This window comes from Lynx canadensis, chromosome C1 (assembly GCF_007474595.2).
Source record: "Lynx canadensis isolate LIC74 chromosome C1, mLynCan4.pri.v2, whole genome shotgun sequence".
NCBI lineage: Eukaryota > Metazoa > Chordata > Mammalia > Carnivora > Felidae > Lynx > Lynx canadensis.
Window position 1 is genome coordinate 206,357,702 of NC_044310.1, and position 18,828 is coordinate 206,376,529.

The following is an 18,828-nucleotide window of genomic DNA, read 5'->3' on the forward strand; positions in this document are numbered from 1 at the left end:
CAAATCTCTGGATTTTATAAAAGTTCCCTGAATAATCAGTGCTTTAAATGAGCCAACTGAGTTCTGCTTTGGCTAGTCTCTCCCTGGATCCTTTATATGCTTCTAAATTCATCTCCTTGGGTAGACAACGAGTAAGGACTGAACGTAGCGGTCAATTCAGGTAATTATTTAAACTGCGAGCACAGATCACAGATCCATTTCCCTTTTATGGTACCTAGAACATCACGTGGAACAGAGACCTGAGTGGATCATGCTCATTATGAGGGAGGACACAACTGAAAGAAGAATATAGTTCTATGAATTTAGCCTTTCTGGGGGCTCTTGGTAGAGAGACACTTTCGCATTTGTGTCGCCAGGAGGAAAATTGTTTTGTTTTATGTTGCTGTTTAACATAGATATAAATCCTTCTGGCAAATATACAACATTAGCTGGAATGCATAGTAGTATAGTCAGAGAATTCTTAGCATTGCATCCATATGTTTCCAGCTACACTACAGCCCTGGATTTCCAAGCACAACCATTTATATAAGGGTCTCCTCATATTTCTCCATCAGAATATTAAGACTGTCTATGTGAATGTGTTGCATACTTTTTGGATATTCTGGACGGATGGATTCTTCCCATGTCTACCAGGATCTTCTGTGGAATTTACATGGGTCAAAAATTACTGGTAGCTTTTATAGGTCACCCGAGTGGAGGGGTGATACTAACTCCTTAAAGTATTTCCCCCATTACTTGTATGTCTTTAGACTGGTGGCAGTGATTCCCAAAGCCAATACCAAAAATTACAGAGTTATGCCCAAGCTACCTCCACCACCAAGAGCACCACCACCACCAAGAGCAACAAACAATAACGATAAAACAACACCACCACAGCCGATAGTATAGATCTCAGCACCAGCAGGGACAAGCATCCTAAATATAACTATAATTCAATCTAGTCCTTTAAATATCTTTCTTATTATCTGTGTTCAAACTATTGTCAGAATTTGCTCCCTACTAATATTGGTCAAGTCCCTGGAACAAAATTCCTGTTGGGTATTTTTCAGGAGTCCTTTTTGTGCTTTAAGGACCTATGAAAACACAAAGAAACATCCTTAAACTACCATTCCATTTTTTGAATTTTTTAATGAGTTTATTACCTCTCAGGAGTTAATTCTTCTTTGATAGGTGCTTAAAAGGCCATGTGGGGTGCTCATAAAACTCTAAAACAGCCTATTAATTATAGGAGGCTTGCATAATTTATAGTAGTTTTGAGAAACGCTAAGTAGCAAAAAATTGCTCTTAAATTCATGTTCCCTTCTTTCTGACCTCAGGAAAAATCTTAATAAGATTTATTATTTCGTGCTTGGGTGGTTGATATATTCTGCAGATAACAATTCAGAGAGGACACTCAGGATTCAGGAACTCTTGTTTTATGACTCTGCTTATATGGGTATAAGGCAGTGATCCTTTGGAGTATGCAAAATCAGTGCTATCCAGTCCTTTACTCAGGTTGCATAGGGGTTTCAAAGTCAGCAAAGTCTTTAGCCTTGGCAGTGTCTTTTGGAGTGCCTTGTTTCCAGAGAACTCGATGCCATTATTTCTATCTTGGTCTTCATTTTTGGTTGTGGTCGCTGATCAGAATCCTTCTTGGTGTTTCTTTCTTTAATCATCAAGCTGGAGGTTTATGTCGACTCCTTTTGCCCAAGTTGATGAGACCCTGCCTGCTTGAATGATTATCTTGACTGATGTTAGATGCCTCTCTTCTCCTGTGGCCATCTACTTTCATGGCCTTTCTCTGAGTTAGGCAGGAAGGGCAGGAAACATCGTTTCCAAAATGCCGTATCGAAAAGTACAAATGCTACCTGGAGGCAAATGGACAATCTGAGAAATCTGTTTCTTTTTTTTTTTTTTTCCATAAACCCTACTGAGATGATCATTTTGCTTATGACCTGGGGAGGCAGAGGTGGAATGTAGCAATAAAAGGTCAGTGATGGGGCGGAAAGGGGAGAGGTGAGTAGAGACCAGCTTTTGGTAACCTGCTGGCCACCTGGGAAGACTGACGCTAAGAAAGGGTGCTTCATGGTGGTATTTGTAGTGGGCAGGCAATTGGAACACAGACTCATAGGTCGGGTGCTTGATGGATGGCAAGTGTGATGGTAAGACATCCCAGAGGAAAGATGAAGGTACAGCAAGGGATCCGCTTCATCTGTCTTACCATCATGCCTGAAACAACCTTACAAATGGGATTACTACTGGATTATAAAGCCTCTGGGCCTCTCGCCAGCATTAATTTTAAGCATGTTTTCCAAGCTTTGAAAGCATTTGTGTATGAAGCCAACAGTTCACAGCAGCTCTGTTATTTGTAATAGTCCATTTTAAATCTCGGTTGCTCTGCTAAGCAAATCATGTTTTAATGCTGGTGTGTGAAGGATAAATACTGGGTCCTAGCGTGTCATCTTAATATGCCTTCAGCTTAGCATAGACTTCGGTCTTTCTGAAACTCTTGTGGTCCCCCACCTCCACTGATGTTATAAGCTCAGTCTTTGGATACAGGAACATCCTCTCTGGTCCTGAATTATTTACCTACAATCCCTCGAAGAGTCTCACAGTTCCACCACCTTAAGCACGTCTGTACTTGAACCATATAAGCAATAAAAGCAATCAGGCTTGGCTTGCTAGCATATGCTGCTGCTTAGGGACTTTCGGTATTATCTAGAGGGATACTGATGTCCGGAAGATTGCTGGGTAAGGGTGCAGAGGATGAGTTGCACTTTGACTTAAGTGCTAGTCAATGGATTCAAGATATGTAGGACGGGAACTCAGAAGACACTCTACTGATGGGTCAAGAGAGTCATTCTGCTAAAGGGGAATGTTAATGTCTTAAGTGTGTGGAGGGATGTATCAGTTTGGGGGAAAAAAAGTTGCTTTAATCGAATAGAAGACTATATCTCTCTCATGTCATGAAGGGCTGCTCGTTGGTAGTTCAGACCTAGTATGGCAGCTCCACAAAGAGTGACCTAGCTTCTGCATGGGCCTCGATTGTCTTTATGGTCGAAGATGGCTGCTAGAGCGCTAGCCATCACATCTGAGTTCCTGGGAGCAGGAAAGGCACGCTTACTCACTTGAAGGAGACTTCCAGGAAGTTTCACAATGTTTCATCTTACTTCTTACTGGCCTAAATTTAATTACCTGGAAGCCTGAAAGGGAGGCTGGTAGATGTGGTGTTTTGGCTGGGTGCTTTGGCTGGGCACTAATGATCTGCATGATCAATTAAAAACTGGAAGTTTTATTACAAAGTATAAAGGAGAGGAAAGTGGATGCTGGGAGGTAATTATCAGTGTATCAGTGTCTGCCATAAAGGGCCAGAGAAGGAATGGGCAAAGAGATAGGAACACACCAAGAGAATGGGATGTTCCTAAAGCCAAATGATTGCCTTGTTTCCAGAAAGAAGCCATCAAATGTGCCGATGCTACTGAGAGCTCAGGAGGATGAGGTTCATTGAATCTGATGAGGAGGAGTGGTTCGAACGAAATCTGATTGAAGAGGGTTAAAGAGAGAAAGGAAAGTAAGAAATGGATAAATCAAGCAGAGACAGCCATGTAAGGGGGTTTTTCTATAAAAGGAATTGGAGAAATGGAGCAGTACTGAAAGAAATAGGAAAGGTTTACATTTTTTCAACATGGAAAGATATTTCAGCGTTTTTGCACGGATATGGAAATACCCAGTTGGGAGAGAGAGAGAGAACATTGGTGATGCATATGTGAAAGGTAATCATGACAGACAGAAAATCCTTGAGTAAATAAGAGAGGTGGGATCCTAGGTAGAGTAAGTGGGCATTTTAGATCAGTAGAGGGTCAGTTCAAACCTTTAATAAGAAGGAAGGCAGAGAGTGGAGGTGCCCACTCCCATGGCTGGCTAGATTTGGTGGTCGAAGGTAGGCATTCTTTTCTGAGGTAATCTATTTCCTCAGAGAAATAAAAAGCAAAACCACCAGATTAAAGTGGGAAGTGGGGGGGGGGGCTCTCATCGTTTTGTGAGAAACAGAAAATGTGAAACAACCGTCTTGGAACTTGGGAGATTGGATTGTGACTCAAGAAGAGTTAGATAGTAAACTATGAACACTATTGTGAATCAGTTTTTTTGATGGTTTCCCAGAAGAGTAGACGGAACAGGGCCAAGTGAGGAAACCAAATTCCTGAGGTGGAACACAAAACAAGAGGGAAAGGGTAGAGAGCAGAAGGGAAAAGAGGGCCTCCTTTGTGATTTATTGCAAGACTTTACATATAATGAAGGAGGGAGTTTAATCAAAAGGACATCTTCTCTTTTAAGGAACACATTTACCAAGACTAATGATAGAGACACATATACAGGGGGATCTTTAAAACAGTAAAGCAGGCAGCCAGACAGGCAAACAAGTGAACAAAACAAAACATAATGGCTTATATAATTTTTACTGTCTGATGAACACAGCATACCATTTTCTAGAGAGTCAGTTGTTTGTTTTTTTTTTTTTTTACCACATTATTCTAAGAGAAATTTATTTTGTGGGCTTGTTTATAATTAACAGCCCAGTTGAAAATCTCTTCAATGACAATTTTACACAAGTTTTAAACACATTTTGCTATGCCTGCTTCATATTCCAAATTTACCTCGTAGCACATGGTATTATGTTAATTCTTGGCCTGGGAAGACATTGATAGAAGGTCATGTAAAACAATATAGTCTAGTAGTTTTTGCCACTCAACTTATGCTGGATGAGGACTGACCCCCCGAGGAGGAAGGAATGGTTAACATGTCCTTTAGTTTTCAAATATAAATTACCTCAATGAAGTTTTTGGAAGGAACTGAATAACCTTTAATTTGAGATGAAACTCTCTGCAAAGTATCAAGAGTTTTGGTATATTGTGCTATTATCAAGCAAAGAATAGGCGTGGAGACAACGTTGTTTGTTGTTTTTTTTTAATTTATTCACGTAAAGTATTTACTTAGCACCTATGATACAATGCTTCTGGCACTGTTCCAGGTATTTGGGTTACAGTAGTTGACAAAATAGACAAAGGCTCCTGCCTTCATGGGTCTATGTTTTGAAAAGTGAAGACCCTGGCTTGTTTCATGCTCAGGTAAAGGCTTTGGTGGGGAGGTAGAGTAATTAGCCAAGAGAGGAAAAGTCTTTGACTTTCATTTCTTTGTTCATGCATTCGTTCAGCAATATTTAGTAAGTGGTTGCTGATAAATTAGGCCCTGACCCAGGCCGAGATCGATGAGTGAAGCCATCAGACAGTTATCAGAAAAACAGACTAATGGGCCAGTCTGCATAAGTACAGAAACCAACTCAGACAAGTTAATGTGGGCAAATACTGATGTAGAATTAAGGAACATTCTGCCACTTAGGGTCCTTCAACAGTGTGCTGATGTCCTCCTTGTTGGGACAACTCAGAGTCTGAATGAGGTGCATCCCTGAAGAGAGCTGACTGGAAATTCCCTAAATCAATTCGAAATCTAAGGTTTTTCATCCCTGTGGTCCTGCTTCCAACTGAATGTCCACTGTATGTCTAGCTCTGGGGCCCTCTGGGCTTTGAGCTTGGACCTGAGCCTAATATTATATCTTGAAGGACAGGTAGTAGAAGTGAGGAGGGAGGGGATCCTTGGGCAATAGGTTTCTTGACATGACACAATTAAGCCCTCCATCCCATGATGGATGCCGGGCTGAACTAGTTGTTTCCAGAAGCCACCCTTATTGTGGTAGAAGTGGAAGTGAGCTGGTGTTTGAGACAGACTTTCGGTATTTGTGCTTTGTTGGTCTGTGTCAGGACCATTTTCTGCCTGACTTTTATCTGCAGAGTTCAGGTTGACTTGAGATGGTTGTTAAATACATGAGTTTTCAAAGACCTTTAGTTGCCCATATTGATTGGATGTAGTTTGATAGGTTGCCCGTTGTCATGTGCAGTGACATTAAAGGGCTTTGAGCCTAAAGGCAAGTAAATAATAGCAACTCTTTTGCGAGGGTATCATTCCCTGAGATTTGTTCATCTTGTAGATAGTTGTGGATCCTACATCTCTCATCTTACTAACAGTGTCCCTCATTGTCCCTTACTAACATTGTCCCTCACTTCAGAAGGTCCACAGCCACAAAAGTCATATAGATGGGACCTTGGAACATAGGACCTACAGATCCTACTCATGACATTAATAATGGGAGCCACTTCCTGACCAAGAAAGATCAGATTAGCAGAAGAAGTTTTTCTCCATTAACGTTTTCTCTCATAATTTGTTGCTTTCAAGTGCTTCTTCTGCTTCTTTTAATCAGGAATGTCAAGCTAATAATTCCAATTTATCAATGTGATATATTTTGTAATCTTTAACTTTGTTAACAATATCTTGTTGTGTTCAGGAAGGAATACTTTAATGTTCAGGGGTGCCACTGTACCTGAATAAGTTTGAAAACAGCTGTGTGGGGCCTTCTTTTGATTCATTCAACAACTATTCTTTAAGTGCCTACTATGAATGTATACAAAAAGTTAACAATATAGGGAGTGGATCCATAAATTCTAAACATCCTAGTAATTCCAAAATGAAAAATCTGAAATATCTTGGAAATAAAATGGGAGAAATATTGAACAAGTCAGGGTAACATAAGATGTGATAGTTAACGTAGGATAGTCAGGGTAACATAGGATAGTTAAAAAATCCAAAGAGAGTTCAAATAAAGCAATGGTTAATTTCAGCTGGGGAGCTAGAGATGACTTTTCAGACCACATAACAGAGCCTTGAAGACTGAGCAGGTGGAAAGGTTAAGTCAGGACTTTCTGGGCATGAGCAACAAAAACAGGCATGAAAGGGTACACATTGTTTGGGGAAGAGTGAGATATCTTGCAATGATGGTACTTGGCAGGATGAAGTAGGAAAGATTAGGTATGTTGAAGTTAAGTTGAAGCTAGTTATGCAGCAAATGTGTATTATATACTTTCTACCGGCTACATTTCTATCCCAGAGTATGAGTGCCTTGAGTGCCATACTAAGGATTTGGAGAACACTCTCCTGGCTTTCGTGCTGAAGTCCAAAACCGGTGACCTGATTCTGTCTGCATAATAGAAAATAAGGTTGGCAGAAGCCTGGTGGATAGATTTGGACAGACGCAAGACGGACGTATGGAGACGAATTGGAGAATAATGGAATAATTCAGATATGAGATAAAGAGCGTTGCAAATAATGTAGTGGCCGTGAGACCAGAGGCGTGGTGTTGGTTTGTTTTTCTTACTGTAGATAATTTGCTAGCAGGTAACAACAGCTGCATTTCTTACTGCTGACTACCTCAGGTCTCTGGCGTGTCATACAAAGCATTATCAGCATATGTCTTAACAAAGACTATTCTGAATTCTTAGCTGTGGGACATTAGAGAAGATATATGTTTTCTATTTTTCTTAATTCATTAATTTACAGATATATATCACATACCTAAAGGGTGTTAAGAATAGAGTGGTCAACAGGACAGACAAGGTATAAGCCCTCTATCATTGACATCGTTGTAGGAAAACATAGATGAGGAACACGTAAACAAACAATACACACATGCTTTATTTTATTTCGTAATTATGTCTTGGCTTACTACATCTGCAATGGCCCAAATATGAATCTTTATAGCCATAAAGTCATCATATAAATCTATATCCCCCAATCCTTCATGCTAAGGTCCCATGCTTTATTAATATTAAGAGAAGAATTTAACGTCTAGTAGATAGAAGAAGTCCTTGAGGGCATATTTTTATAGGAACTGTGGACTGGATGTGTATATTTATATAAAATATTATATTTGCGTTTGCAAACCTGCTTCTCACTTCCATGACGTCCTGATTAGTAATCAGAATTGATTAATAATAAGCAGGCAAGTACAACAAACTATTTCTTAGAAGTATCTGACTGAAAGCACAAGAGACCTTCCAAGAAAGTGAGGGCCAAAATACAAGAGAGGAAGAAATCCCAGAGAGGTGAGACAAAGTGCCTTTTTTCCTCTAAAGGTACCTGACAATTCCAGTGAAGATGATAGAAAAATTGAAAAACTGAGAATAACTTTTGAGATATTCAAAAGCACACAGGGCAAAAATTGGAGGCCAAGGAGAAACAAAGACCTAAAAAATTACCAAAGCTTTTGCTGGGATTTTAAAGAGGTATATGCTCAGAATCAGAATGAGCTGAACATAAACCAGTTCTCATAGGGGCTGGAGTATGCTTTACATCATGCTAATCTCTGATTAGTTGAGGGTGATCTGGAATTGTTAATAATAAACTCTGGTGGTTGATAACATCCAGAGCCTCAAATTATTTCTCCAATTCTTCATATATGGTATCTATCAGCCAAATAAAATAACCAGCTATATGAACAGAAATTGAAATGTGACGTCAAATCATAAAAAATAATAGACAGTAGGACATGCCCACGGGACATCCAGATAATGGGCACACACACAAACACTTAAAAAGCTTTGTTTAATATGTTAAGGAAATAAAAGAAAAGATAGAAAATCTTGGCAGAGAACATTAAACTATAAAAAAGAGCAAAATGAACCTTTCAGAGCTGAAGAATACCAAACAGAAATAGTTCAGTGGCTGGACTTAATAGATTAATCACAGCTGAAAAGTGAACTAGTAAACTGAAAGATGAGCCAAAATAAAATATGTAGATTATAGTACAGAGAGACAAAAAGATGGACCCTACAGAAGACAAAGAGACATATGGGATCTAGTGAAAAGATCTAATATATGCGTAACTAAAATTGTAAAAAGAAGACGAGAGAGGGGATAGAACACAAAAATTTTTGAAGAGATAATAGCTGAGAATTTTATAAAACTGATGAAAAACATCAAAATATGTCCAAGAGGCACACACCCCAAAAGGTAAGTAAAAAATCTACATATAAGCATGATTCAGTAAATATGCTGAAAACCAGATTGAAAGAGATAAATCTCAAAAGAAGCTAGAGAAAAGATACATTTCTGCTGAAGACAACAAAAAGACTTCCATTTCAAGAAGCCACTAAGAAAATACCAGTAAATAAGACCCATAGTAAAGAGAAGAAAGATGATGCTAGTGATGAGATTAGAAATTAATGAATTTGAAAACAATCATGAGATTGTCTGACAAAGCTCAGAGTCAATTTTTTTTTCAAAAGAATAAAATTAATCAATATTTGATGAGACTGACAGGTAAAAATGAGAGAAGGCACAGAAAACCAACTTTAGGAATTAAAAGGGGAGCATCATTGCAGAGTGCATAGACATTCAAAAGGTTTAAGAGGATATTATAATCGACTTTATACCAAAATATTTGGAATTTTAGGTGAAATTAGTAAATTCCTATAAAACATCACTTTCCAGAGCTGACACAAAGCAACTGAAAATCTTCATACATTATAACTACATCTGTATTTAGAAATTCCCTTACAAAGAAAGCTCCAGGCACATGAACAAATATAGCGTCAATCGTATACAAAGTCTCAGAACAGAAAAAAAAGAGATAACTTCACCTGTTTTGTGAGGCTAGTATAACTTTGATACTAGTACCTAACAAAGACATAATGAGAAAGGAAAAATATAAGCCAGTATTATTCAGGAATATAGATTGAAAATATCCTATAATGTAGCCATTCAAATCCCATGATACAAAATATAACGTATCGCAGCCATATTGTTTATTCCAGAATACAAGGTTGGTTTATTAATTGGATTTTAATTAATGTATTCACTGCATCAGCATAATAAAATATCTACATGAGTGCTATAAATCTGAAAAAATTCAGCATTGACTCATTGTAAAAGAAAACACCCTTGCTAAACTAGCAACAGAAGGGATCTTCCCTTTCAGGTAAAGACTATCTCCCCAAAAACTAGAGTGTCCAACATACTTAATGGTGAGACACTGATAACTTTCCTTTTGACATGGTAATGAGGAACAGATAGTCACTATCAACATCTTTATTTAACGTTGTTCTGAAGGTCCAAGCTACAGCAATATGGCAAGAAAATGAAATAAAAGTCACAAGGAGTAGAAAGGAAGAAATAAGCCCCTCGTAATTTGCAGACCACACAATTGTATAACTAGAAAATCTAAAAGAACCTACAGGTAAATTATTTGAGTTAATAGGTGATTTTAGCAATTTTGTTGGATAGAAAATCACAGAGTTAGAAAATAAATATTTTAAGATTTTATTTATTTGTTTTATTTCTTAAAAAAATTTTTTTTGATGTTTTTATTTATTTTTGATACAGAGAGAAAGAGACAAAGCACCAGCAGGTGAGGGCAGAGAGAAAGGGAGACACAGAATCCGAAGCAGGCTGCAGGCTCTGAGCGGTCAGCACAGAGCCCGACGTGGGGCTAGAACTTGTGAACTGAGAGATCATGACCGGAGCGGATGTCGGAAACCTAACCGACTGAGCCACCCACGTGTCCCAAGATTTTATTTTTTTAAGTAATCGCTACACCCAATGTGAGGCTTGCAACCCTGAGATCAAGAGTCCCATGCTCTGCTGACTGAGCCAAGCCAGATGCCCCAGAAAATAAAAATTTTAAATACCATATGCAATAGGATAAAAGCATCAACCATAAAATGTCAGTTCTCCCCAAATCTATATATTTGGTGTAGACAGAGTCAAAATCCCAGCAGATTGCATGTATGTTTGTACTGTGTGTGTGTGTGTGTGTGTGTGTGTGTGTTTGCAAATTGAGAAGCTGATTCTTGTCATATACGTGGAAATGGAAAGAGCCAAGCATACAAGATCAACTTAAAGAAGAAAAATTGAAAAACTTATTCTATTGGAATTAAGACTTAATATAAGCTACAGTAATTAAGACTAATCCACATTTAATTTATGAAAAATGTGGTGCTGCAGAATGATGGGCAAAAGATGTTCTTTTCAATAAATTTTGCTGAATTAATTGGATATCCTTAAGTACAAAAGGAAACTTGAACCCTACGCCATACACAAAATCAATTCCAGATGTGTCTAAATCTAATTATGAAAAGAAAAACAATAAAGCTTGTAAAGGACAATATAGGAGACCATTTTCATAATTTTGAGACAAGAAAAGATTTCCTAAACAGGATATAATACCACTAATATGAAAGAAAATTCTAATAAATTACATTACTTTAAAATTAAGATTTTTTGTTCTTTTAAAAACACCACTGAGTGAAAAGGTAAAGTACACTGTGGGAGAAGGTAATTGTTACACACAAAACCAACAATGTGCTTTTTTATAGAATGTATAAAGAATTCCTACAGATTCATAAAAAAAGAGAGACCATTTAAGGTTAAGCAAACAAACAAAAGGAGCATAGGGGAAAATAGATTCGAATTGCCACTTCACAGATGAAGATATCAAAAGGGCCAATAAACATTTGGGAAAGTGCTCAATCTCATTAACAATCAGGGAAATACAAAAGATAACCCTGAGGAGATACCCCTGATAGAACCACCAGAATGAGTCATATTAAGCAGACTGACATTCCAAGTATGGAGAGATGGGAACAATCTCATCATGTTGGAACTCTGCATTATCTGTTACAATTCAATAAATGCAAATGTCGTAATATAGCAAGTCTACTCTCCACAGATATACACACACAGATGCACCAAGGATATTTATTGTGGCATTATTTCATTATAGCCCCAAATTGGGAAAAGCCCAAAGGTCCATCAAGATTAAAATGAATACAGAAGCTGTGGTATGTTCATGCAATGGAATATTATATAGCAGTGAAAATTAATATCCACACCCATAAAACAATATAAATAAATATGTCAAAAATAATATTAAGCAAAAGAAGTCATATGTATAAGCACATCTTCTGTGTGATTTCATTTGAATTTCAAAAACCAGGCAAGAGAAATCTAAGGAGTTAAAAGTCAGGTGGGCAGTTACATTTGCAGAGGAGGAAGGAGTGGGTGCTCTGTTTCTTGGTCTAGGTGGTGGTTACAATGGTATGTCCACTGTGTAGTCATTCATTGATCTGTAGGCTTATGATTTGTGCATTTTTCTGAGTGTTACAGTTTACTTTTTTTTTTTTAATGTAAGGAATTTTCCATTTCCCAAGAGAAGATTTATTTGAAGGCACCCTGCGGGTTGTCAGAATGTAACTGTCTTCGCCCCCAAACTTTTTTATCTTGTGCGCTGCCTTGGATGTAAAAGCGAGAGGTGCAAAATTTGATTTTTTTGCCACTATTTGTAGTTTTTAGACTTAATCATCCCAGAATTTTTTTCTTTCAGACAATCTTTGCTTATTTTTTTTTTGCAGTCATACGCTACAAATGATAGACAAATAAATCTCATTCTCTATTTACACTTAACGTCTTCATTGCCAATCACTTCTGAACCAGCCAACTGTGGTAGAGCCCATTAAAATAATACATCGCTTACACTAAATGTGTTTACCATAAAAGAAAACCAGGCACATTTTTTTCTTCCTTGCAAACTGGTATGATGTGTTTCCTCGTGAAGTTAGAAAACACACTTCCTCTGCTACAGAGCCAGTTCCATCATAAGGAGAAAAATTTATTTAGCCAAACTTTCATAGGGCATTTTCCTTATCTGGGCATATGTAGAACAAACTGAATCCCTGGCTATTTTCATGGATCATTTTATTTTATTTTTATTTTTAAAAAATTGGGGGGGGGGATCATTTTAACCCAGTATACAGAGGAGAAAGGAAAAGATGCCTGGATCTAGGTTTTTATTTCCATGGCAGTGGCTGACTTTGACTTCTCTTCAGGGTGCCTCTACCTGTTTCTTTGGAGCTTTTGTTATTTCAAACGAAACTCACGATGATGAAGAGACCCTGAAAATACTTGAGGCCAGGTTGCCATACCAGTAAGTGGCCCTAAAGTACCGTAGGCAGGTATTGACAGGTCTGCATTATGAAATTCTGCAAGAATGTCTATTGTGTAAGGAAGAGGGCTTTGGGAGCTGACCCAGCCATCTTTCTGGGCTTTGTTGGGACTGCATGAAACCATATTTCAAATTTTTTTTTTAGCAGTCCTGTTGACAAAATTGGATAACCTCCTCAAAACAGGCCAGGCATATTCCCATGATGCTGCGCCCTTCACAGAGATTCTGTTTGGCTGACAGCCATCCCCCCTGCCAAATTCCAGCCTGACTCCCCAGCCTCAGGTGCTGCCACCCCCACCCCTTCCCCGACAGTCGGAGGCTTCCATTTTCTCCGGAGGTCCCAAGTTTGATCCAAAGATAAGCAGCATCCCATGGGGAACTTGCTGGAAATGCTGGCCCCACTGTGAACCTACTGAGAGGGCCCCGCTTACTAACAAGATCCCGAGGTGGTCTCTTCACCCTGACCGTGAGGAAGCACCGCTAGAGGTGAAAGTTTCCGGAACACAGGAATAGAAAGACAATAAGCAGCCTCGCATTCATCTGCAGATTTAAAAAATGATGTTAGTTATTTTGAAAGATGGAGAACCCAATATCAGATTTTTTTGACACTTTCAGTCATTTATGATGAAATCGAAACACCATTTTTATTTACTTATTCATCTGTTATTATTTTTTAAATTTTAATTCCAATATAATTAACACACAATGTTGTATTAATTTCAGGTGTACAATATAGAGATCCAACAATTTGATACATTACTCAGGGCTCTTAATCCCCATTACCGATTTCACCCACCTCCCCCCCACCCCCACCTCTCCTCTGGTAACCATCAGTTTGTTGTCTATAGTTAAGAGTCTGTTTTTTTGTTTGTTTGTTTGTTTTATTTCTCAAATTCCGCATATGAGTGAAATCATATGGTATTTGTCTTTCTCTGACTTACTTTGCTTGCCATTATATCCTCTAGATTCATCCACGTTGTTGAAAATGGCCAGATTTTATTCTTTTTTATGGTTGAGTAATATTCCATAGTGTGTGTGTGTGTGTGTGTGTGTGTGTGTCCTACATCTTCTTTATCCATTCTTCTATTGATGGACACTTGGATTGCTTCCATAATTTGGCTAATGTAAATAGGCTGCAATAAACATAGGTGTGTATATACTTTTTTGAATTAGTGTTTTTGTATTCTTTAGGTAAATATCCAGTAGTGGAATTACGGGATCATAAGGTAGTTCTATTTTTAATTTTTTTTAAATGTTTTATTTATTTTTGAGACAGAGAGAGACAGAGCATGAGTAGGGTAGGAGCAGAGAGAGAGGGAGACCCGGAATCCAAAGCAGGGTCCAGGCTCTGAGCCAGCAGCACAGAGCCCAACATGAGGCTCGAACTCAGGACCATGAGACCATGACCTAAGTTGAAGTCAGACACCCAACTGACTGAGCCACCCAGGCACCTCCCTGTTTTTCATTTTTTAAGGAACCTCTGCATTGTTATTTTTACAGTGGCTGCTAAATCAAAACATTATTTTAACCCCTGTTTTAAGGATTGGAAGTTAGAACATTATTTGAGAAATTATGCAAAGAATTTGGATATATATTTTGCACTGTTTAATTTTCTGGAATTTGCGGAAGAGATTATCAGGGAACTCTAGGTGCAGAAAAAAAGTTCAGGGTATACTATGAAGAGTTGGTTGTTAGATTAGGTGGGAGATAAAATTAGCTTTGCATTGCTAGTGAGGAAAAAGTTTGCAAGAGAAAATAGACACAGTAATATTAACACTTATATAGTGTTTATTATTATTCTTAAAATCATGAATGATAGGGGCGCCTGGCTGGCGCAGTCGGTTAAGCGTCCGACTTCAGCCAGGTCACGATCTCGCGGTCCGTGAGTTCGAGCCCCGCGTCGGGCTCTGGGCTGATGGCTCGGAGCCTGGAGCCTGTTTCCGATTCTGTGTCTCCCTCTCTCTCTGCCCCTCGCCCATTCATGCTCTGTCTCTCTCTGTCCCAAAAATAAATAAACGTTGAAAAAAAAATTAAAAAAAAAAAATCATGAATGATAATGTTATATTCCAGGCACACAGTAACTACCCCATGAGGTAAGTACTATAATTTTCACTGGTTTACAGATGAGGAAACTGAGGATCATAGTGTTTAAGTAGTTTACCCAAAGTAACCCAGCCAGGAAATGTTAGAACCAGGATTCAAACCCAGAGAAGCTGGGCCTGGTGTCCGTCCTTTTAGAACCACACTGTATCATTCTGTCTCTCAGCTTTGGGAGTCTAAACTTTTGAAGTTCTTATCAAAGGGGGTCCCAAGAGTCGTGGTCATACTAGTTTTAGGGCTTGCAGCTGCTGTGGATGCCTTCGATGCATTGCGTCATTTCCCTAGGCAGACCTGTGGCTTTGGCCATTGGGTGGTTCCTTGTTACCTTGGATACACCGTGTGCTGCTTCTGTCTCAGCTCAGTGGTGCACTGAGTACCTCTTGGCTTTGCACCCCAGGCCTTCTCTAATGACTGCCAGGCAGCCTGTAAGTGTGGGGAGTTAGAAGACCCTGGGGCAGCCTTCAGTCAGTGGGATCCAGGAACCATTCTCTTATCTCCCGAGTTGGGCATTTCATTTGCCTCTCAAAGACCCATCCACCTGCAGCAAGGACGACCCTAACGCACCATTGCAGTGGCCTTTCCTCCTCTCTTGTCTGTTATTTTCCCCTATGCCTTCACTTCTGCTTCCAGGAGCCACCTCTCAGGTTAACTGCCTGTACTTGGATCCTGGTCTCAGGCTCTGCTTTTGGGGACCCACACTGAGGTGGCAACTCACATGGCTACAGAGATCAGGTAGGTGCTGAAAATGGTTGAAGGGAACCAGTTAACTTTCTATAGAGATACACAATGAAATAATTTCAACTTTTATAAAGAAATATATTCTCATTCCATTTTTCTAAAATTTTACGGACTTTTGGTCTGGTTTTACTTTTACCTCTTTTGATGAGACAGACACAGGTAGGAGAAATGCTTATTTTCATGTTAAGTTAAAGACAAACAGCAGTGAAAACATGGTAAAAAGCAGCAGAGTGACTCGGTCTCAGTATCCGGATACCCCAAAGAGCGGTGAGCGCTGGAATGAACCAAGAAGCTGGCACCCAAGGAGCTTCAGTTCGTTGTCATCATGTGTGTCTTTGGGCCCAGCTTTGCCAGAACTTTCCATTTTAAAGAAAAGCTCAAAGCTCTGATATTTGCCTGGAATTTATGGATTTTTAAATGTTGGCAAGCCATTCGAATTGTTTAAAAAAACATCTGGAGGCAAAACTATCAAAGGCTGCCAGTTTGAGACCGATGTCGCACATGATTTCCACTTCATGGAAAGCCTGATCAGGGGCCGGACTCTATTTTCAGAGGCACTGGGTGTGTGAAGACTGCTGTAAGAACATGCATGGGTCAGCCATGGGTTTGGCCAGTTAAAGGTCCCTTTGGGTCAACAGCATCTTGTTCTGATGGCGTTGTCCTGGAGCAGGATATTTCACACAGTCTCCTGCTGCTACATGGAATCTGGGACACCAGTTGTCTTGAAGGAATGCCTTGTTATGTAAGTAAAGCCACAGGGAGGCAGAGACAGGAAGCATTCTTCATGGGAGGTTACTTTGAGGACCCAATGCTGGTGTCTAGAGAGAGTTACAACTGGACGTGGGTTCATCTGTGGCACTCTACCAGGGCCAGGAGTTTGGGGACCTGAAGAGCGGCCGTGATTTCTTCGTCTTCTTGACCCTTAACTCCCAACCACTTTGCATCTGTTGTCCCTCTACCAGACGTTTCCCTGGCTCCCTGTGCCTTCCTCAGCCCAGATCTCTTCCAGTCTCCTCTCAGCCAATAGCTTCATTCTCTACCCAGTTCCACCAAGCCTGAAACCTAGCAGTCGGCCCAGACATCCCTTGCCCTTGGCTCCCCCAGCCGACCCTCCTCAAGTTCTAGGTATTTGGTTCCACCCAACTCTCGAATCTCTCTCATACCCACTGCCACTGGCCTTTGCCAAACCTTGTCAAAGGTTTCCATTCCTGCACTGGCCCAGCTCAGCCTGCTATAACAAAATTCCATGGGCTACATGGCTTAAACAACAGATATTTATTCCTCACAGTGTTGGAGGCTAGGCAGTTAAGGACTAAGCTGCTTTCTTGCTGTATGCTCAACATGGCACAGAGACAGACAGAGAGAGAGAGAGAGAAAGAGAGAGAGAAAGAGAAAGGGACAGAGAGAGAGCATTCTGGTGTCTTTTTCTCTTCTTAAAATGGCACTAATCCCATCAAGGGCCTCCACCCTCATGGCATCACCTCAACCTAATTACCACCCAAAGGCCTCACCTCCTAATACCATTACACTGGGGATTAGAACATCATCGTATAAATTTTGGAGGGACATAAGCATTTAGTCCATAACAGTGGTCTTAAAAAAATGCAAACTTGATTATTTTACTTGCTGTCCACTTGACTATCCTACATGACCAATTGGCAGGCCTCTTCCCATCATGTACTATGCCCTAACCTCACTGGTCTTCTCGTTTCTCTAAATTCCACATCCCTTTTCACCGCTGGACTTGCCCTGTGCCTACACTGCCGTTTCCCCACCCTTTTGCTGAGTAAACTCTCCCCAGTCCTTCACAACTCAAGGGTTTCTTCCTCAGGGATGGCTTCCCCACCCCCAGACTCAGGCCTAGTCCCCTTTTAGTAATAATAATGTAGCTTATGGTTGGTGATGATTGTATTAGAAATGATTAAAATCGATTGACCCCTAACCAGGGTTTCCATCAAACCTTTTTAGATTTAATCTCCACAATGACATTTTAGCATATATTCTAGTGTTCTGATTTTACAAATAAAGAAACCCAAGTAACTTGACTACAAAACTATAGCAATTTTACCAACACACTTTTATCGCACTTGAAAATTTTTGGAAATAGGGGCGCCTGGGTGGCGCAGTCGGTTAAGCGTCCGACTTCAGCCAGGTCACGATCTCGCGGTCCGTGAGTTCGAGCCCCGCGTCGGGCTCTGGGCCGATGGCTCGGAGCCTGGAGCCTGTTTCCGATTCTGTGTCTCCCTCTCTCTCTGCCCCTCCCCCGTTCATGCTCTGTCTCTCTCTGTCCCAAAAATAAATAAACGTTGAAAAAAAAAAAATTTAAAAAAAAAAAGAAAATTTTTGGAAATAGTGCTCGTTAGGACTTATAATTACACATTTCCTGTTGCAAACTTTAGAAAATTAACGTTCGTCTTTCCACCAGAGCTTGTGGTCTTGAGATGGCAGGGACTTTTTGGCACATGTGTTTGCTCACCACTGAAAGGCAGGTATCTAGCACCAGGCCTGGAGCATTGCAGGTACTCAATAATAGAATGCCTTTGGAATTTTTTCACTCAAATGGCTGTGAAAAATATCTCTCAACAGGAACAAGAAAGAATCCTTTATATATATATATATATATATATATATATATATATATATAGGAAGAGAAAAAATAAATCTTAAAAAAAAAAGGAGAACCTAGATGGTTCAGTCAGTTGAGCATCAGACTTCATCTCATGTCATGACCTCACGGTTTGTGAGTTCAAGCCCCACATGGGGCTTGCTGCTGTTAGTGCAGAGCTCACTTCAGTTCTTCTGTCCACCCCCTCTCTCTCTGCCCCTTCTCCACTTATAGTCTCTCTCTAAAAAATAAATAAATCTTAAAAAAAGTAGGATGGAAGCATATAGAATAGTGCAGTGTCCTGAAGAGCCAGGTTCCTTAATGTTATATTAAAAGATTAGGAGTTACTGAGGGACAGGAGCAAGTACACGGGACAACAGTGAGTTATTCCTAAGAAGCCAGAGGTCTTTGTTTTCAGCCTTAGTGAGAAGATCCCGAAAGTGAATCCTGATTGGCTAGGTTTGGGTCATGTGCCCACGCCGAGCCAATGACTTTGGCCTAGGGAATAGGAGTGTCCTGA